We start from the raw sequence: 19983 nt of genomic DNA on the forward strand, positions 1-19983 counted from the left end.
CCTTAGGACACACATCCCCAGTGGACATGTTCCTTAGCGCGATGCACGGGGCCTCTTCATCATCTAGCTCATCAAGATCAACTTGCTCTACTTGAGAGCCGTTAGTCTCATCAAACACAATGTCACAAGAAACTTCAACTAGTCCAGTGGACTTATTAAAGACTCTATATGCCCTTGTGTTTGAATCATAACCAAGTAAAAAGCCTTCTAGAGCCTTAGGAGAAAATTTAGATTTTCTACCTCTTTTAACAAGAATAAAGCATTTGCTACCAAAGACTCTAAAATATGAAACATTGGGCTTTTTACCGATGAGGAGTTCATACGATGTCTTCTTGCGGATTCAGTGAAGGTAGAGACGGTTGATGGCGTAGCAAGCGGTGTTGACTGCTTCCGCCCAAAACCAGTTCGAAGTCTTGTACTCATCAAGCATGGTCCTCGCCATGTCAAGTAGCGTTCTATTCTTCCTCTCCACTACACCATTTTGTTGTGGTGTGTAGGGAGAAGAGAACTCATGCTTGATGCCCTCATCCTCAAGAAAGCCTTCTATTTGTGAGTTCTTGAACTCCGTCCCGTTGTCGCTTCTAATCTTCTTGATCCTTAAGCCGAACTCATTTTGAGCCCGTCTCAAGAATCCCTTTAAGGTCTCTTGGGTTTGATATTTATCTTGCAAAAAGAACACCCAAGTGAAGCGAGAATAATCATCCACAATAACTAGACAGTACTTACTCCCGCCGATGCTTATGTAAGCTATTGGGCCGAATAGGTTCATGTGGAGTAGCTCAAGTTGCCTGTCAGTCGTCATGATGTTCTTGTGTGGATGATGAACACCAACTTGCTTCCGTGCTTGGCATGCACTATAAATGTTGTCTTTCTCAAAATGAACATTTGTTAGTCCCAAAATGTGCTCTCCCTTTAGAAGCTTATGAAGATTCTTCATCCCAACGTGGGCTAGTCGGCGATGCCAGAGCCAACCCATGTTAGTCTTAGCAATTAAGCAAGTGTCGAATTCAGCTCTATTAAAATCAACTAAGTATAGCTGACCCTCTAACACTCCCTTAAATGCTACTGAATCATCACTTCTTCTAAAGACAGTAACACCTATATCCATAAAAAGACAATTGTAGCCCATTTTGCATAATTGAGAAACTGAAAGCAAGTTGTAATCTAAAGAATCTATAAGAAAAACATTGGAAATAGAGTGGTCAGGATATATAACAATTTTACCAAGTCCTTTGATCAAACCTTGATTTCCATCCCCGAATGTGATAGCTCTTTGGGGATTATGGTTTTTCTCGTAGGAGGAGAACATTCTTTTCTCCCCAGTCATGTGGTTTGTGCACCCGCTATCAATTATCCAACTTGAGCCCCCGGATGCATAAACCTACAAAACAAATTTAGGCCTTGTTCTTAGGTACCCAAACAGTCTTGAGTCCTTTCACATTAGAAACAAGCACCTTGGGTACCCAAACACAAGTCTTTGAGCCCTTGTGTTTGGCCTCAACATATTTGGCAACTACTTTGCCTGATTTGTTAGTTAATACATATGATGCATCAAAAGTCTTAAATGAAATAATAGGCTCATTTGATGCAATAGAAGATTTCTTTTTAGGCAATTTAACATGAGTGGATTGCCTAGAACTAGATGCCTCACTCTTATACATAAAAGCATGATGAGAGCCAGAGTGAGACTTCCTAGAATGGATTCTCCTAATTTTGTGTTCGGGATAACTAGCAGGGTATAAAATGTAACCCTCGTTATCCTGAACCATGGGAGCTTTGCCCTTAACAAAGTTAGATAATTTCTTAGGGGCATTAAGCTTGACATTGTCTCCCTTTTGGAAGCCAATGCCATCCTTAATGCTAGGGCGTCTCCCACTATAGAGCATGCTTCTAGCAAATTTAAAATTTCCATTTTCTAAGTCATGCTCATTAATCTTAGCACTAAGTTGAGCTATGTGATCATTTTGTTGTTTAATTAAAGCTAGGTGATCATGAATAGCATCAACATTAATATCTCTACATCTAGTACAAATAGTAACATGCTGAATTGTAGATGTAGAGGGTTTGCAAGCATTTAATTCATCAATCTTAGCATGTAAAATAACATTCTCATTCTTAAGGTTGGAAATAGAAACATTGCAAACATCTAAATCTTTAGCCTTAGCAATTAATTTTTCATTCTCAATTTTAAGGCTAGAGAGTGATGCATTCAATTTGTCAATCTTAGCAATCAAACTAGCATTATCATTTCTAAGACTAACAATGGAATCATCACAAACATCAAACTTCTCAACCTTAGCAATTAATTTAGCATTCTCATTTCTAAGGTTTGAGATAACATCATGGCAAGTGCTTAGCTCACTAGTCAATTTTTCACATTTTTCTACTTCCTAAGCATAAGCATTTTTCACCTTAACATGCTTCCTATTTTCCTTAATTAGGAAGTTCTCTTGGCTATCCAAGAGTTCATCCTTCTCATGAATAGCTCCTATTAATTCATTTAACTTTTGTTTTTGTTGCATGTTGAGGTTGGCAAAAAGGGCAAGTAAATTATCCTCATCATCACTAGAGTTCTCCTCATCACTAGACGTTGCATACTTAGTGGAGGCTCTAGATTTTACCTTCTTTTTGCCATCCCTTGCCATGAGGCACTTGTGGCCGACGTTGGGGAAGAGAATGTGGCGGAACTGCCCGAATTATTCCAACTTAAGTGCCTAAGCCCCGCCTTAGAGGCTAGACCGCACTTAAATGGGAATAACCCGTCAATCCCTCGGATCTAGTCCGACACGGCCACTGACAGGATCAAGTACCACAATCTCACTCGAAGGTGAGTCACAGAGCAAATACAATAAAGCATAAAACCATACATGCCAGAGTATTTAATTATTACATCACCATCATCATCATCGGAGTTTTTGCAAAAGTAACCATCATTGTTCGAAGTGCAGCGGAAAATGAACTAGCGGTAAATAAATGGAGAAATGGGGAAGCCTGTCCCATCACTCCTCATGCTCCTCCTCAGCCGAGGCAGGGTCCCACTCAACAGTCCAACCCGGTGGCAAGGTGGACGGCCAAGTTATCCCAGCAACCATCTCCTCCAGAGAACCTGTAAAAATTATGCCACAAGCAAGGCTGAGTATACTAATACTCAGCTAGACTTACCCGGTGTGAGGAGTACTCCTCTACCTCTAGACATGCAGCTGTTTGGCTGTGGGGTTTGGTTGCCAAAAGCACTAGCTGAGTTTCTAAATCAAGATTTTAACTTAGTCAGAGTTAAGTGTGACTCTCTTAAGGCTAAAAGTGTACTATCTACTCATACATGGTAGCAAACATTATTAGCAATCAACATCTTATATCAACTCATCATATTTCCACTTGTTACTCAATGCAGTACAATGGATCAAGCAGTCTCATTAGCTGCGAGAAGCAGACGATTCGAATCGAGTTTTTATCCTTGCAAGGTAAACCTAAACACACGACATGTAGGGGCACTCCGTCCCCACACACATCAACCGTCCCCATCGATTCCCCGTCAGCAGATCAGGGCTCACCGCCTTGGCGTACAATGCCTCACTGACCCCGACTGGCCGTCGTGCAGTGACCGCACTTGTACCCACCATAACCGGAATGGGAGACCTCGTCTCAGGTCGCGTGAGGGGCAAAGTCTACTGCCAGGTTCAATCAGGTACTAGGCTTACCGATTTACCATATTTCTCGGTATGTGTTTAGTACGTTCAAACGCTTGACAGAGGTATCCGCACGTTAATCCTTATTCCATTTTCCCATCTCGTAAACAACCAATCCCCATGGATTGTTGTCCACCAACTAGTATCGTGACAGTATGAAAGTAGGTACAGTTAATTTCCTGATCTCGCGCGAGTGCTAGAAAAATCACTCGTCTTCTACCGAGACCCTAATTAAGTAAAGCAACTACTCGACCTGTCATACTAGTATTCATCTCAAAAGGATTCCTGAGATCATGCAACTAGGGTTTCAAACAATTCCTACACCTAAGTGCACAATCAATCCTACAATCATTAAGTGAAGTAAAATAGCGTAAATAACAGGTTATGCATAAAACCGGGGCTTGCCTTCCAAAGCAGTGGCAGGCAGGTACTCTGGTCCAGACTCTGGTGCTGGATCCGGGGCTACCTCCTGAGCAGCTCCTTGCTCCGGCACGAGGATGTACTCTCCGTCAGCAAGATTACAGTCTATCGAATGCAATGAACATGTATGTCATGATTATGCATGATTTAATAACATTATGTAAAAGAGACTAAGTCAAGAAGTAACTTAGGGTTTCTTAGTCATGTGGGGCTTCTAGTGGCATATATATATACATAGACTTATTACCCTTTAGGCTTAGGTTTTCCTTTAGGATAACATAGTGGAATTTGCATTGTCTTTATAGAATTCAGTAGACTATTTTACAAAGGTTTTAGTATGACATTAATTTCGCTTATCCATTTTCCTTTTTTTAATTTCCATTTAGGGTTTCTAGTGTAGGTTGAACTATGACAGTGTTTTACAAATTTCCAAAAATTCTGTAAAAATTACAGTGGGTTGTCATTTGCTATTCTAACTTGTTTTCAGAATTTGAGGCCTAAAGTATAAAAGTTAGGCTTTAAACAAAAATAACAATAGTTAGGCAAAATGGGCCATTTTACACTACACCTCTTAGCTAGGTGTAGGTTCTGCCCTAAAGGTTATTTTTGCTGGCATCTCATAGTAATAATAGGTTTCTGTGCTAAAAATCACAGAAAACCAAGGGGTGGTTATTTAATTATGATTTTCTTAAGTTTAATGTCAAAAAGGCTCTTTCTACTACCTTATTATTTGAAAAATGTCAAACAATAGATCTCCTATTTTTCCTAAGTTCTTAATAACAAAACATTAGTTATCCCAAGGGTGGGGGTGTTTTTACCTTGGGGTTATTTTTGTAGAGTTTTTCTAAGTTTCACTTGTTTTATCAAAACAAAAGGGATCCTACTTATTTTACACTAAAACAGGGTATGATATATTTTTCCAGCGAACTATATTGAATAAGTAACCTAACAAAAATAGAGGTACTCTCTGGTTCATCAATTAAATTACATTTTCTATTTTCCTTATCCTTAAGCATTTTATAGAATAAGGGGTAAAACTAACTTAAATGGAGTGGACAGAGAGGTTTAACATTTTTATTTGGTTTAGTAGGTATATATAAACTTCTCAAAATTTTTCTAACCCCAGTCAAATAGCCTAACTATTTTTCTTACTATTATTGAGCTTTTGGCCAAAACTAACATTAAATCAGAACTTTTAAGTTTTCCACAGCACCAAGGGGTTTTATATTTTTCTTAAATAGGTTACATTAATTGGAGTCTGACAAAATTTGTTTGACCAAATTTGGATGAACTAATCATAAGTTATGAATTTTTAAAGTCTCTGTTCAATTTAAAATAGAATTTAAAAAGAGTTTCCTGGAAAAACAGTTTACACCGAGGTCCCTGGGTTTAAACTAAATCCACCTTCACAAATCTACCCCCACGCCACTATTCCCCTGTGTCTCTGACATTTCACAAAGCCCCCTGACCTTCTTTCCCCCTCACCCGCAGTCCTTCCCCTTACTGAAACAGTAACCGCGGGAAAGAAAAGGGTGGCGCGGCTTACCGGCGGCGAGGGAGGTCCGGCGAAGGGTGGGGTCGGCTCGGGGAGACTCTGGCGGTCACGTCGAGGTACGGCTCGACGTCGGAGGTGGCCGGAATCGCCCGGTCCACGCGTGCAGGCGGGTGTCCTCGTCGGCGGCGAGTATACCGGCTAAACCACGGCGAACTGGTTCAATCCGAGGGCACGGTGAGCTTCACGGGGTCACGCAGCGATTGTGTGCACAAGGAATCGAAGGATGGTGGAGTGGTTTACCCGGTCCACGTACTCCGGCGGGGTCGAGAGCTCCGGCGAGCGTGGACTGGCTTCTCCGGCGAAGTAAACTCCGATTCCTTGCTCGGGGAGCCTCACGGAGGTGTGCACAGTCTTCTCCGCGGGCTGGACGGGGTTGGGAATGGCTCTACTGGCCGGTCTATGGTGATAGAGGGATTGGGCGGCCGCGGACTCACTGCGCACGCACTATACCACAACACCAAATTAGCGTCAGACAACTGTCGCTATAAATATACTATTATCGTTTAACCGTTAGTCGGCATATCTTGCCACAGATGGTGAGTCGGTATAAATCTATAGTCCAACTGAGCATCAGTCGTTATATGTATACGTGAATAGCGTCGCTTCGTTAGTCGGCAATTCGTACCAATAGTCTCGCACCGTGAGTCGGCATAAAAGCAGTGTGCAATTTGGGGGCGCCACGCCCGCGCGAAAACACAAAAGCAAACCCTACTCCAACCATTTCCCCCTTCCCCCAAATATTGAGCCGTCGGCGTGCGTCGTAGCCACACAAACGTGCCTCCCAAAATCCACCGGAGCACGCCCCTGCCAAATCCCTGACTGCGTGCCCTCTACCCAGATCCACGAGCACCTCCCAGCTCCCTCTCTCCACCACGCCACGCACAGGCCCTGCTCAGAGCTCGATCGGTGATTTGGCCTGCTGGTTCCACCGCTTGGAGCTTGGTAATTATCACTGCAAAATATTTTTCTTGTTTCTTATTCTCACAAGTTCCTTCTCATGTTTTGTTAGATCCCATTCTAGAATATTTGATTTTCTAATTTCTACCTCTCAAAAGCATGTCCTTGCTGTTCTGATATGTGAGCCAGGAAGGTGTACGAGCTTGCAAAATTAGGAATGAGGTACATTGAACCAATGAGGAGAAGCTACTAGTACGAGCTAGCTATCATTTTGGTGAACGCTCAAAATTCTGGTATGTTCTTGGCTGCCCGTCCGTTGTCTTTTTTTTGTTTTTAGATGTGCTCACAATAAAAGAATATTTTTATTAGCCAGCAAGTAGTATTTCCAGTAGTATTCTTGGATCCATCCTGTAATGTCTCGATTGGTCTTCATCACTCAATTTTGAAAGCCAAATCTGCTACCCAACTATATCAAAACTGGTGTTGCATCCTGGTGTTGCCAGCAGCACGGAGAAGTGCCGGCGCGGGCACTGCTCTTCGTGCGAGCGGGCCTGGTGCACACTGCCTTCTGGGCCTGCGGTGCTGTCGATCACAGGCAAGTTCCATTGATATGGTTGCACGGGGAGGATTTTTTTCTTTCTTTACTTCAGTGCAACTCCATCGGCTATTCTGTTGTCTGCTTTTCGCTGACAATGATGGCATGGAATGGCTGCTTTTTTTGTTTGTTAATTAATCATAGGATCTTCGATGGTATAATTTAAGATTTTTTCTATTTTTCCGTCGGTGTGTGTGTGCAGAACTGTAAGATTATATGCCATTAGTTGTGCTTTCAGATTGTGCGGATTGTTCAGTTGATTTTGCATAAAACGAACTAGCTAAGATGGGAGAGGTTTTTATTGGTGTTTTTTAAACTGAAGTCAATAAAAATATGGTCTTTTATATTGGTGGTTTGTTGTAGCTCTCTATGTTCCAAGGGTTGTTTGTAGCTATGAAGCGCTTCCTAAACTGAAGTCAGTGAAAACAGTTTAAGACTATAATCCATCCTTCCTAAACTGAAGGGTTCTTAAACTGAAGTCAATGAAAACAGTTTACCTATATAGGATTATGTGAAATCAAAATTTAAGATGCTTCATTTGTAGAGATATAAAATCAAAATGGTTCACTAAATTAACTTCAGTTCTACCCATAAAGCTATTCATAAAGACTTTAACTGGAACCATGCTGCAACAAAAGAAGAGAAATCGGACTTCTAGTAGCTCAATTTATTTGTAGAGGTATAGTATCTTGTGTCCTGTAGTGACTTGCAGATCGCACACATTAGACTATCACACTTTCGAACTAGCAGAGTTGTTCTTCATGTCATTTATTTGCCCTCAATGATGACCGAACTATTCTATTCTAAATTTCTGGTACAATATACTATTGTTCTACAGTCTATGTAAATTGTAGATCACTTCTAGTAGCTCAATTTGCATAAAAAATATTAATCATGTTTGGCATATATCTATATCAAAACTTCAAACTGGTTCTATTGTCCCCTTTTGCAGTACTAAACCAATTGTAAACACCTGCAAAGTATCTTTGCATTTGATTGAAGTATCTTTAGAGCTCGCTTTGTGTACCGGTATAATTCTCTTTCCCTAGTTGTTCATCATTTTTCTGTAGTATAAATATTTACTTACTAATTTTGAGTCTGAGCATTTAATTAAATTGAAAATATTATGGTTGTTTTTTCAATTTATGGATGCATCCACATGAACAGAATTTTTTAGAGGGTGCAACTATTTGAGTTCTTATGATGTGCTTAATTTTTAGTTCATTCGAAAGCTAATTGATCTGTGGTACAAAGGATGGTGGATAAAACATGGATCAACGATGATGCTAGGTACAAATCCATTATAACACAAATATAAATGTGATATCTATAGCTTAAATATAATTTAACCTAAGAATGAAAATGATGATCCATGTAGGCACAACAAGACATATTTACAAGGTGTAAACAGCTTCTTGGCTTTTGCATTTAGAAATTCAGCTGTAGGGAACAAGATTTTATGCCCCTGTAGAAAGTGTGTTAACTCATTTTGGAAAGAGGCAAGTGAAATACGTGAGCACTTAATATGCGATGGGTTTCTAAAAGGGTACACCATATGGAACTTGCATGGGGAGACTAACTCTGTTGTGAATCATGGAAACTATGATACTAATGAGGTTATGGAAGAACCCAATGAAGATGATGACATATCTGATTTGCTTAGAAACTTAGCTGCTGGTTTAGATGATCGAGGAGAATTTGAGGATACAAGCTCTTTTGTTGACCCCTGTGAGGAGCTAGTTGCTATTCAAAAGTTGGTTGCAGAAAATAGCAAAGAGTTATATCCAAACTGCAAGAAATATACGCAGCTACGTTTCCTTATTAGATTACTCCACATCAAACTCCTCGGAGGATGGACTGATAGATCTTTTAACTTACTACTTGATTTACTTAATGATGCACTCCCTGAGGGTTTAGCACTCCCGAAAAATTTTTATGAAGCTAAGAAAATGGTGAAAACAATAGGAATTGGGTATATAAGTATTCATTCATGCGAAAATGATTGCATTCTTTATTGGAAGGAGAATTTAGATCTGAATTCTTGTCCAAAATGTAAGGTTTCACGATGGAAATCAATAAAGAAGAGTCTAGATGGGAAACATGTGTATAAGGTTCCAAAGAAGGTTCTTCGATACTTCCCAATAAAGAAAATGCTCCAAAGGTTATTTTTGACCTCCAAAATAGCAAATCTAACACGATGGCATGCTGAAGGTCGAAAAAAAGATGGTTTACTTAGACATCCAGCAGATTCACCCCTGTGGAAGAACTTTGACAACAAACATCCAGAGTTTGCTGCAGATAGCCGTAATATTCGCCTTGCATTTGCAACTGATGGCTTTAATCCATTTAGGTCCATGAATGTCAGCTATAGTGTTTGGCCTGGTATTTGTATTCCGTACAACTTTCCACCTTCAATGTGCATGAAGCAATCAAATTTCATCCTTTCTTTGTTGATTCCTGGTCGAAATGGACCTGGTAGTGACATGGATGTTTATTTTCAACCCCTTGTTGATGATCTGCTAGATATGTTCGTCAATGGAGCTAGAACTTATGATGCTTCAAAGCGTGAATTCTTCATATTGCGGGCTGCACTATTATGGACTATTACTGATTTCCCAGGTCTAGGATACACATCTGGATCTGTCACATCTGGTGAAGCAGCATGTCCTGATTGCAACTACCACACTTGTTCACTTAGACTTAGTAATGGCAGCAAGAATTGCTATATGGATCATCGTAGATTCTTGCTTGATGACCATCCATTTAGGTTTGACATTGATAGATTTGGTAAAACTGAGTTTAGGCCAACACCTACTCCGCTTTCTGGAGAACAAATTTTAGAGTGCACTAAAGATCTTAATCAAACTTTTGGCAAGGATCCATCTAGAAAGAAACCGGCAAACAAGAGACGCAAGAAAGGGGAACCATTAGTCATTCTCAAAAGGAGAACTATTTGGTTTCAACTACCATACTGGAAAGATTTATTGTTGAGACATAATTTTGACATCATGCACATAGGGAAAAATGTGAGTGAAAGCTTACTTAATACATTCCTGGGCACAGATGGGAAATCAAAGGATAACTTGAATTCTTGGTTGGACCTTCAGGCCCTAGGTATTAGAAGTGATCTTCACCCTATTGAAGTAGAAGACCAACTTTATTTACCACCAGCACCTTACTCAATGAGTCCTGCCGAGAGGAAATTATTTTGCCAAGTACTAAAAGGGGTGAAGTTTCCTGATGGTTATGCAGCTGATATACGACATAATGTACATGTCAATGAGAGGAAAATAATTGGACTTAAGAGTCATGAGTGCCACATTATTCTACAACACTTGCTGCCACTTGCTGTTAGAAAAATATTGCCTACAATAGTCAGTGCTGGAGTGATCCGTATATCTAATTTTTTCAAGAAACTTTCTGCACCAGTCATTCGAATAAGTGACATGAAAAGTCTTGAGGCTGATATAGCTGAAACTCTGAGCTTTCTTGAGACTATATTCCTGCCTTCTTTTTTTGATATTATGGTACACTTGATGGTACATCTTCCTGCTCAAGCAAAATTAGCAGGTCCAGCCCATTTTCGAAGCATGTGGCCGATAGAGAGGTACTTTCATATGCATATTGTAGCATAGCGAATAAAAATCATGTACGCTATGCTATAATGTTATCAATGATCCTTTTATTTATGTGCATAGGTATCTAATGAGATTGAAGGGTTCTGTTCATACAAAAAGTCATTGTGAAGGATCAATCATGGAGTGGTCTATGTTTACTGAATGCCTTACATTTTGTGCTCGCTATTTATATGGCGAGTCTCAATTGAACCATCTAGATGCAAATGATGAAGATTGTAGTACAACTCCTTTCTTCCATAGAATTGGTCGTGGATTGTCTGGAAAATGTGTAGTTACTTTAAACCACAAGACATGGCTACAAGCCCACAGATATGTTTTGTTCAACTATTACAATATAGGGCCTTACTTGGAGTAAGTTATCTATATAAATATATATCTTCTCATCACATGATCACTACCTTTTGCATGTTGAAGTGATAAAATGACCTTTGCAGCAAGCATGCTCACTATCTATCCTCAATTGGTCTTCAAAATAAACGAGATATCAACCGCATGCAGCATCAATCCTTTCATGAGTGGCTTAGGTTGCATGTAAGTAAGAAATAAACTTAATAGATTTATTTGAGATGGAATTCACATATACTTTAACGGTAGCATTTCAAATTCAGGTGGAAGAAACGTGTGAAGAAGCATCAGATGAGATTAAAATTTTAGCCAAGGCACCAATGATGGTTGCACACAAGTATAATAGCTATACCATAAATGGATTCAATTTCCACACACACTCCTATGATGAGGGTAGAGCTATTCAAAATAGTGGGGTTGTTGTAGTTGCAGAGTCAACAAGCTTTGACAAGGGTAATAATGATAATGTCATAATAGGAAATAAGACCTATTTTGGTATTATCAATGAAATTGTTGAACTAAACTATAACCACAAAGGTACGGTCGTGCTTTTCAAATGTGATTGGGTTGACAACCGTGTGCAGAACAAGTGGGTGAAAACTGACCAGTTAGGTATCACATCTGTCAATTTTAAGCACATGTTCAATACAGGTGAAAAATTATCAGATGAGCCTTTCATTCTAGCATCACAAGCGGTCCAAGTATACTATGTTCCTGATCCAATTGATATTGAGTGGGCTGCTGTTGTTCAATCTAAAGCAAGAGATGTGTATGACCTGGATAATTTGGAGAACGAGCACATAGATAATGATAATCAGTTTTTGGCCCCACTAGTTGATCTAAATGGTAATGTGACTATTGATATTGTTAATGGGATTGTCCCTGCTGTTAGAAGAGACATAGATGGTTACCTAGTTGATCCTAAAACATCTAAAACAAAATCTGCAAAGTAAGTTCTTTTCTTCATTTATGCAAAGTAGCTGGTATGTATTGAGTACTTCTTTTCAAGGAGTTGCTAATTTCTTTATTCTCTGTAGAAGAAAAAATGGCAAACGAAAGAAGAAAGCATAACGAAGCTATGGTCAACATGTATGAGATGCAGCGACTTGCAACCATTGCAGGCAACAAAAGACGACTAGATGCTCTTAATATCCCAACTTTGAGTGATATGCAGCAGCACTAGGGTCAACCTAAGAAAAGGATAAAGGTATTTTTTATATGCTCCAGTTTATATATTTAATTTTTATGCTCTATGCTATTGTACATTTAGTCAATTAGCTAGGCCATTTGCATTGGTTTCTCTCTCTCTCTCATCTCTAGCTAGCTTGTGTAGTGTAGCCGCCAGTTTTCCCTGATGGTCACCTGTGTGTTAGTGTGTACTTCTGGTAGATCAAACTCTGCACTCTGCAATTCAAAGTTCTAGGGTGCATTCATCTTAGCATGAAAAATTTCTGGCGTAGTTCTGGCGTGTAGCACTCTGCAATTCAAGACTGAAATTCTCTGGGTAGTTCTGGCGTGTAGCAGATATGGAGATTTCTGGCGTGCAGCAGATATTAAAAAAGTAAAATTTTAGTCTGGCTATTGGCTGTCAAACTGGACTGTTTTCAATCTGGACTGTTTTCAGTCTGGCTATTGGCGTGCAGCAATTAGGACTGTTTTCAGTCTGGCTATTGGCGTGCAGTAGTTAGGACTGTTTTTAGTCTTAAATTCGGCTGCCGACTCGTGTTCTTTCCTTGTTTTGCTCGATCCCTTTTGCCGCCGCCTTTTCTTCTTCCTGCTGCCCCTGCCTGTGCCTGCCATCGCCTACTATGATTGGAGGCTGCAATTACATCGGCTGCTGCTGCTTTTCTTGTTCTCCGGCAGACGGTAGATTGGAGGCTGCAATTACATTATACGCATCAAACTGGATTGTTTTCAGTCTTGTTTTTCAGTCTTGTTTTTCCAGTAGAACCACAGGCTGAGTAATCTATTTTTTCTATCAAACTTTGGACCGGTTCCTGCTTTCCTTGCTTTTCAGTCTTGTTTTTCAGTCTTGTTTTTCTGTCTTGTTTTTCTGAACATCTCCAGTAGCGCAGGAAGGAAACACACACACAAAAATTAAATCAGTCAACTAAATTCTGTTCTGTTCTGAACATAGTAATTATGTTCTGTTCTGTTCTGAACACAGTAATTCTGTCAACTAAATTCTGTTCTGTTCTGTTCTGAACACAGTAATTCTGTCAACCAAATTAAATCAGTCAATTAAATTATGTTCTGTTCTGTTCTGAACATAGTAATTCTGTTCTGTTCTGTTCTGAACACAGTAATTCTGTCAACTAAATTCTGTTCTGTTCTGTTCTGTTCTGAACACAGTAATTATGTTCTGTTCTGTTCTGAACACAGTAATTCTGTCAACTAAATTTTGTTCTGTTCTGTTCTGAACACAGTAATTCTGTCAACCAAATTAAATCAGTCAACTAAATTCTGTTTTGTTCTGTTCTAAACACAGTAATTCTGTTCTGTTCTGTTCTGAACACAGTAATTCTGTCAACTAAATTTTGTTCTGTTCTGTTCTGAACACAGTAATTCTGTCAACCAAATTAAATCAGTCAACTAAATCTTGTTCTGTTCTGTTCTGAACACAGTAATTCTGTTCTGTTCTGTTCTGTTCTGTTCTGATCATCGTCAAATTCTGTTCTGTTCTGAACACAGAAAAAGTACTTACACCATGTTTCATTCTTGTAGAGAACTCACAACACAGGTGGTGCTGCAACTGAAGGTCATAATTTGCGTCCAAGGATACAAAGAAATTTATCTGAGAATGCAAATGAGCAGATTGATGCAAATATTGGTTGTGATTCAATTGGAGATTTTCTGTGTGACAATGATGGTAATTATTCTGTTGTTGCATATACTTTTTCACCTTGCTATAGTAAAACTAATGTGTTTAAATTAATAGAATCCCATAGTCCACAAAAGAAGAGAAAAGGAAGGGGTGTTACAAAATTGGAGGACATATTTGCAAGGGGATCTGAGATGGCAAAAATTAAGATAGAACTGAATGAATTTGGTCAACCTATTGGAAACAATTCAAGGAAGTTTTCTAGTGCTATTGGGTGTCATGTGAGAAAGAAGTTGTCAGTTAGCAGTGTTGACTGGAGACTAGTGGATGGTGAGAAGAAGTATGAAGTCTGGACCGACATAAAGGTATTTGCCCAATTACATTATTATCGTTTCTTAGGTTGAATTTGTTTCTGACCATTAGACCAAGTTGTGATTATCTTTTTTTTGGTTGGAAAATCAGAAAATCTTCGATGTAGATGATGCTGCCTTTAACTGGTTTTTAACCACTGCTGGAAGGAAATGGAAGGATTTTAAGTCAACCCTAAAGGCGCAGTATTTTAATGAGAATTTAACAGAAGAGGACATGAAGAACAAACATAGTGGAAGGGTTAGTGATGAGGATTGGAAGTTTCTTTCTGAATATTGGGTGTCTCCTGAATGTGAAGGAAAGACAAAAAAAGCAAAATTTAGTCGTTCAAAGGTTGGGGTACTTCATACATCTGGTAGTAAGAGCTTTGCTCGCTCTGGCCATGAAATGGTATTGAAGCAATTTGACTGTTGAATTTATATTATGATTTTTCATTTTCAATTGTTAATATTAAAACAATTTACAGTCTAAGGAACTAGGCCGCCCTCCTCGAAGAGATGAACTCTATATCAAAACACATACCAGAAAGAATGGAGTTCCAACAAGACTTGCTGAACCAGTTATTGTAAGTTTTTGTGAACTTGACATTTATTGTAAGGTGTTTTTTGCATCACATTTGCTACTGTTTCCTATAGTGGTAGGTACTGAACCTTTCTCTTTTGCAACTCAATTTGGGTAGAACAAACTTAAAGAATATGTTGAGGCCCATCTAGAGTCGAAGGAAAGAACAATTCAAGAAGGTGATGCTTTTGCTGTTGTTTGTGGAGAGAAAGAGCCAAGAGGACGTGTCCGAGTTTTGGGTCTAGGACCAACTCCCCAAGATATTGGTACCCCAGGCTTGAGAAGTTACACACCCACAAGACTCCAAATGGAAGTCCTAGCCCGCAAAAAGGCTGAACGTGAGAAAGCTGCTCTAGAACAACGTATAGCAGAAATGGAGGAGAAAATGCAGGAGCAAAGGATGGCTCATGAAATGAGAGATGTGGAAATCATCTCACATGATGGTTCTAATACACGACACCATCCGGTAAAGTAGCTGAACATTTTAGAGTCATTTTGAAATCTATGGAATATTTATTACTTATTACCCTCATATTTATTTTAGGACACGAGGTCTGGACAACATAATGATCAAACACATAATATTGCTCAGTTCCATGAAGATGAAGCTTATGTGGAGGATGAAATCTCTGATGAGGGTGAAAACTTGCTTGGCAACAATCATGTTACTGTTACCCCTATCAATGGTACCCCAACAATACAGCCCTCTAGCAAGACGACCAATACAACCCCAGTAGTGCAGCCCTGTCAAGGCAACACTAGAGCTATCCCAGCAAGTCTGCCTCTTCACACTGAACTTGTAATTTTTTCATCCATCCTTCAAAGTTTCTAATTCTCATTTGCTAGTGGTTCTGTACATTTATTATATTCTTATAATTTCATTGTTTGCTTCAGATTGGAAAGGATGTGATCTTATATGCCATATTGAGAGATCATCCTGTGGCTAAGGGAACAATTATTTCAACTAATCCAAGCTCAGTGCTAGGAGGAGTTGCTCTAGGAAAGCAATATTGTGAGGTTGTTGTGAATGTTGTGCTGAAAAGGGATGCCCTTCTACCTCGCCCATATGGTTATTTGGAGGAGATGGGTGATGCTGATCGGATGTCGATCGCATGGCCGTACAAGAGAGTAATAAGCTATCTCTTTGTTGTTTTTTCATATATGGTGATTGCATATTTTCTAACTAATGGTTTCTATGATTATATAGCTAAAGGTGAGCAAGACATCAAAATCATCCCAGAGTGCTACAGGTATATATATGATTGACATTGTACCACAATTCTATTGAGACTGAAGCAGTAAATAAGTCACCAGCTATTCTTGATTTTTTTTCAGCACAGATATTCTTGATTTTTTTCAGCTGTTAACTTACAGGATATTGAGACTGAAGCAGTAAATAAGTCACCAGCTAAATACATCTCTTTTCCTACTAGCTGGACAACATACATTTCAACGTAGATATTAACTAAATGAAAGGACACTTGAGTAGCTGCTGTCTAAAATTCATGCAGCTCAATAAGCAACAGCAAGGTGTTGTGATCATGCAGTTCTGTTGCGTTCAACTATTGTATATTTAACTTAATCATGGAGCATTGGTGGTAGCTATTCTATAGTTTATTTTGGAATGGATTTCTAAGTAGTCTACTAATGATTTGGGTTTTAATTTTGTCAGGAGGGAGGTCCTAGAGGTAGTAAGTCACTTGTTTACTCCATGATGACAATAGCAAGCAGATCGCGGTGGTGCCTATGGATGCTACAAGCCTACAACAAGAAAGATCAAAAGTTCTTTTGGATGGATGCAGCTACATATTTTGTGTTTTGCAAGTGAACTTAAAATTCTGAAACCAACATGTGGTTGTACTAGCTAGTATCTCTGAGCTTTGACAAGCCAAACTTAGTGTTGTTGCTGCTTATTTTGATCTTTATTACAACAAAAGCAAACTTGTGAACTTTATGTATGAATGTAGTACAATTGTTATTGTCATGAATGAAAATATGAGCTATATCAACATGAGCTATGTATGAATGCAGTACAATTGTTATCTGATGTTGATGATAATTGGAAACTGCTAGTAATATATTTTTTTAGGTTCATATAGCCGTAGCGTTTGATTGTTAGTCGGTAAAAATACATATATCGCGTCGGACAGTGTGTCGGTATAAGTTCTAACAGACTGTCCGTCGGTATAAATATGTTAGTCGGTATATCTTTTTAACGTCTAACCGTCCGTTGGTATAAACATGTCTGTCGCTATACATTTATGTCGACGCCACTTACAGCGTCAGAAAGTGTTAGTCGGTATAACTCTATAGCGACTGATAGTACGTTGCTATAACGGCTTATACCGACTGTAAGTAAGTCGTTATTGCTAGGTTGTGGTATAGTGACGGGCAAACGGCGACGAGCTAACTCCGGTGAGGTTTGGAGGGTGCGTGGAAGGGTGTAGCCGAAGCCTGGGAGGGCTTTATAAGCTCGGGCGCGGGCCACGGCGCTGGTTTGGCTCGGGCGCGGCGTGGGGCATGCGAGGACGCGCGCGAGCGTGCTCTGGCGCGGGCAGAAGGCGTCGAACATGTGGAGGTGAGTTTCTTCCAGTGTTCAAACGTCTCCAGAGATCGCAAACGTGCGAATCTCGCCATGAATCCGGCGCAGACCTCCTCCTGGCACCTAGGGCTATCTCACATGTGTGAGTTCCAAGGGATGATACGCCCTAGATCGGGAGATAGACGGGCGCCAAATCTGGCTTGTCTCACTGCCCACTCAGCGACAAAACTGATGTCAAGTGCTGTCAAACGTCTGAGTCTCGGTCTCCAATTTTTCCAGGGGGTGCCTTAAGTGGTATACCACATTTTTGGTATAGAACCCAAGTGGTTTTGGCGCCATCTTCAAAGTGAACACGGTTGATCTTTGGGTTAGGGCTAAAATTTGACTTAGAGGGAAATAGAGAGCTCTAGCTCTCTCTCTCTCCATTTGGAGATTTGAAATGGGGTTTCTCCAAGGGTCTTTTTGCAATGATTCCTCCCCTTAATTGATGGTTACAAAGTTAGTTAGGGTTTGGGTAAAAGTTACACACACTTTGCACACTTGATCACTCTCTTTCCCCTCTCACCTAGGGTTTTTGGAAGATGGGGTTTAGGAGAGGTCTAGGGTTCTTCTCCCCTCTTATCCAAGGTAGTAAGTGAGCAAGGATTAGAGTAAAGCTTCTTATGTCATTGGCAACTTTATTAGCACTTGATCTCCAAGTTCTTATGTGGTGCCCTAAGTCTTTACCCCTTGTGAACACAGCTTCTGGTGCCAAAGTGGGTTTTAGCCAGGGTAACACCTGGGGTGTTACAGCCCTCCCCCCTTAAAGGAATCTCGTCCCGAGATTTAGGTAGAGTCCCTTGGAGGGTGCTTGAAGGTGTGCTGGTGTTGTTTTTTTTCCTTTACACTTAAGTTTCTCTTGTTAACTGCTCTTCGAATGTCATCCTCTTTGCAACTTCAGAAGGAAGCCCTTCTTAAGTTAAATTCTCAACTTAGACTATCCTTGCTATCTAAGTTTTTCTTATAATTGGATTCAAAGGGCATGTGGGGGTGGGGTTTTGGGGTTACATACCGACTCCTTTGGGTAGAAAGTCGGGGAAGCGAGAGCGTAGAAAATCCTCAGTCTCCCATGTAGCTTCTTCTGCTGAATGGTGACTCCACTGAACCTTGTACATTCTGACCGACCTTGCCCGAGTTGATCTCTCCTTTCAATCTAATACCTTGACGGGGTACTCTTGGTAGGACAAGTCTGGTTCTATCTCAATGTCTGGTTCCGGTAGCACTTCAGTGGGTAGACGAACGCATTTCCGCAGCTGAGATACATGGAACACATTATGAACTGCTGACATGTGAGGTGGTAATTCCAATTGGTAGGCTACGGGTCCACAGCTTGCCTTGACCTTATAGGGTCCAATGTAGCGAGGAGCTAACTTGCCCTTGATCCCGAATCTCTGGACACCCTTGGTGGGTGATACCTTAAGATAGACATGATCTCCCACCTCAAACTGTAGAGGCTTCCGCCTCTTATCATGATAGCTCCTTTGCCTGGCCTGAGCAGCTTCCAAGTTCTTGGTAATAACTCTGACTTTTGCCTCTGCCTCAAGTACCAAGTCTGGCCCAAAAATTTCCCTTTCTCCTGCTTGACACCAATTTAGTGGGGTCCTACACCTTCTCCCATATAATGCCTCAAAAGGTGCCATCCTCAGACTGGACTGATAACTGTTATTGTAAGAAAACTCCGCCAAAGACAGACACTTGTCCCAATCCTTTCCATAATGTAGTGCACATGCTCGCAACATGTCTTCCAAAATCTGATTCACCCTTTCTGTCTGGCCATCCGTTTGAGGGTGATATGCTGAGCTTCGGATTACTTGGGTCCCGAGTGATTCTTGCATCTTCTCCCAAAAGCGTGCCACAAACAGTGCTCCTCTGTCAGATATAATGGTCTTTGGAATAACATGCAGCCTTACTATCTGATCAACATAAATTTCAGCATACTTCTCTGTCTTGTGGGTGGTGTGCACTGGCAAGAAATGAGCAGTCTTGGTCAATCTGTCCACGATAACCCAAATAGAATCATGGCGCCTGGAGGTATTTGGTAATCCCACTATGAAGTCCATGCAAATGTCCTCCCATTTCCAAGATGGTATGGGAAGGGGTTGCAAGGGGCCTGCTGCCTTCAAGTGACTGGCTTTAATTCTCTGGCAGGTGTCACATTCCGATATGTACTTGGCAATTTCCCTTTTCATTCTAGTCCACCAATATAGAGATCTGAGATCATGATACATCTTGTTGCTATCAGGGTGCATGGAGAATTTTGAAAGGTGAGCTTCATCTAGTATCTTCTTTCTAAGCTCAGGGTCCTTGGGAACAACCAATCGATCTCCAAACCATAGAATTCCCTTGCTGTCCTGTCGGAAACACTTGTATTTTTCTGCCTTTTGCTTGATCATATCTTTAATGACCTGAACACCCTTATCCTCAACCTGTGCCCTTATGATCTGTTCTTGCAATGTGGGCTCCACCGAGATATAGCTTAGGTTACCCGAAGAAACAACTTCCAGGTTCAGCTTGC

General features: G+C 40.3%; 1 long non-coding RNA gene across 1 annotated transcript; it reads left to right on the top strand.

The window, feature by feature from the left end:
- Positions 1–15787: 15787 nt before the first annotated feature.
- Positions 15788–16646, top strand: LOC103634027 (uncharacterized). The gene is made up of 3 exons (XR_002263702.1): positions 15788–16015; positions 16095–16137; positions 16560–16646. It is a non-coding gene; the product is annotated as an uncharacterized lncRNA (long non-coding RNA).
- Positions 16647–19983: the final 3337 nt, after the last annotated feature.

The sequence above is a fragment of the Zea mays genome, chromosome 7, assembly GCF_902167145.1.
Source record: "Zea mays cultivar B73 chromosome 7, Zm-B73-REFERENCE-NAM-5.0, whole genome shotgun sequence".
Classification (NCBI taxonomy): Eukaryota; Viridiplantae; Streptophyta; class Magnoliopsida; order Poales; family Poaceae; genus Zea; species Zea mays.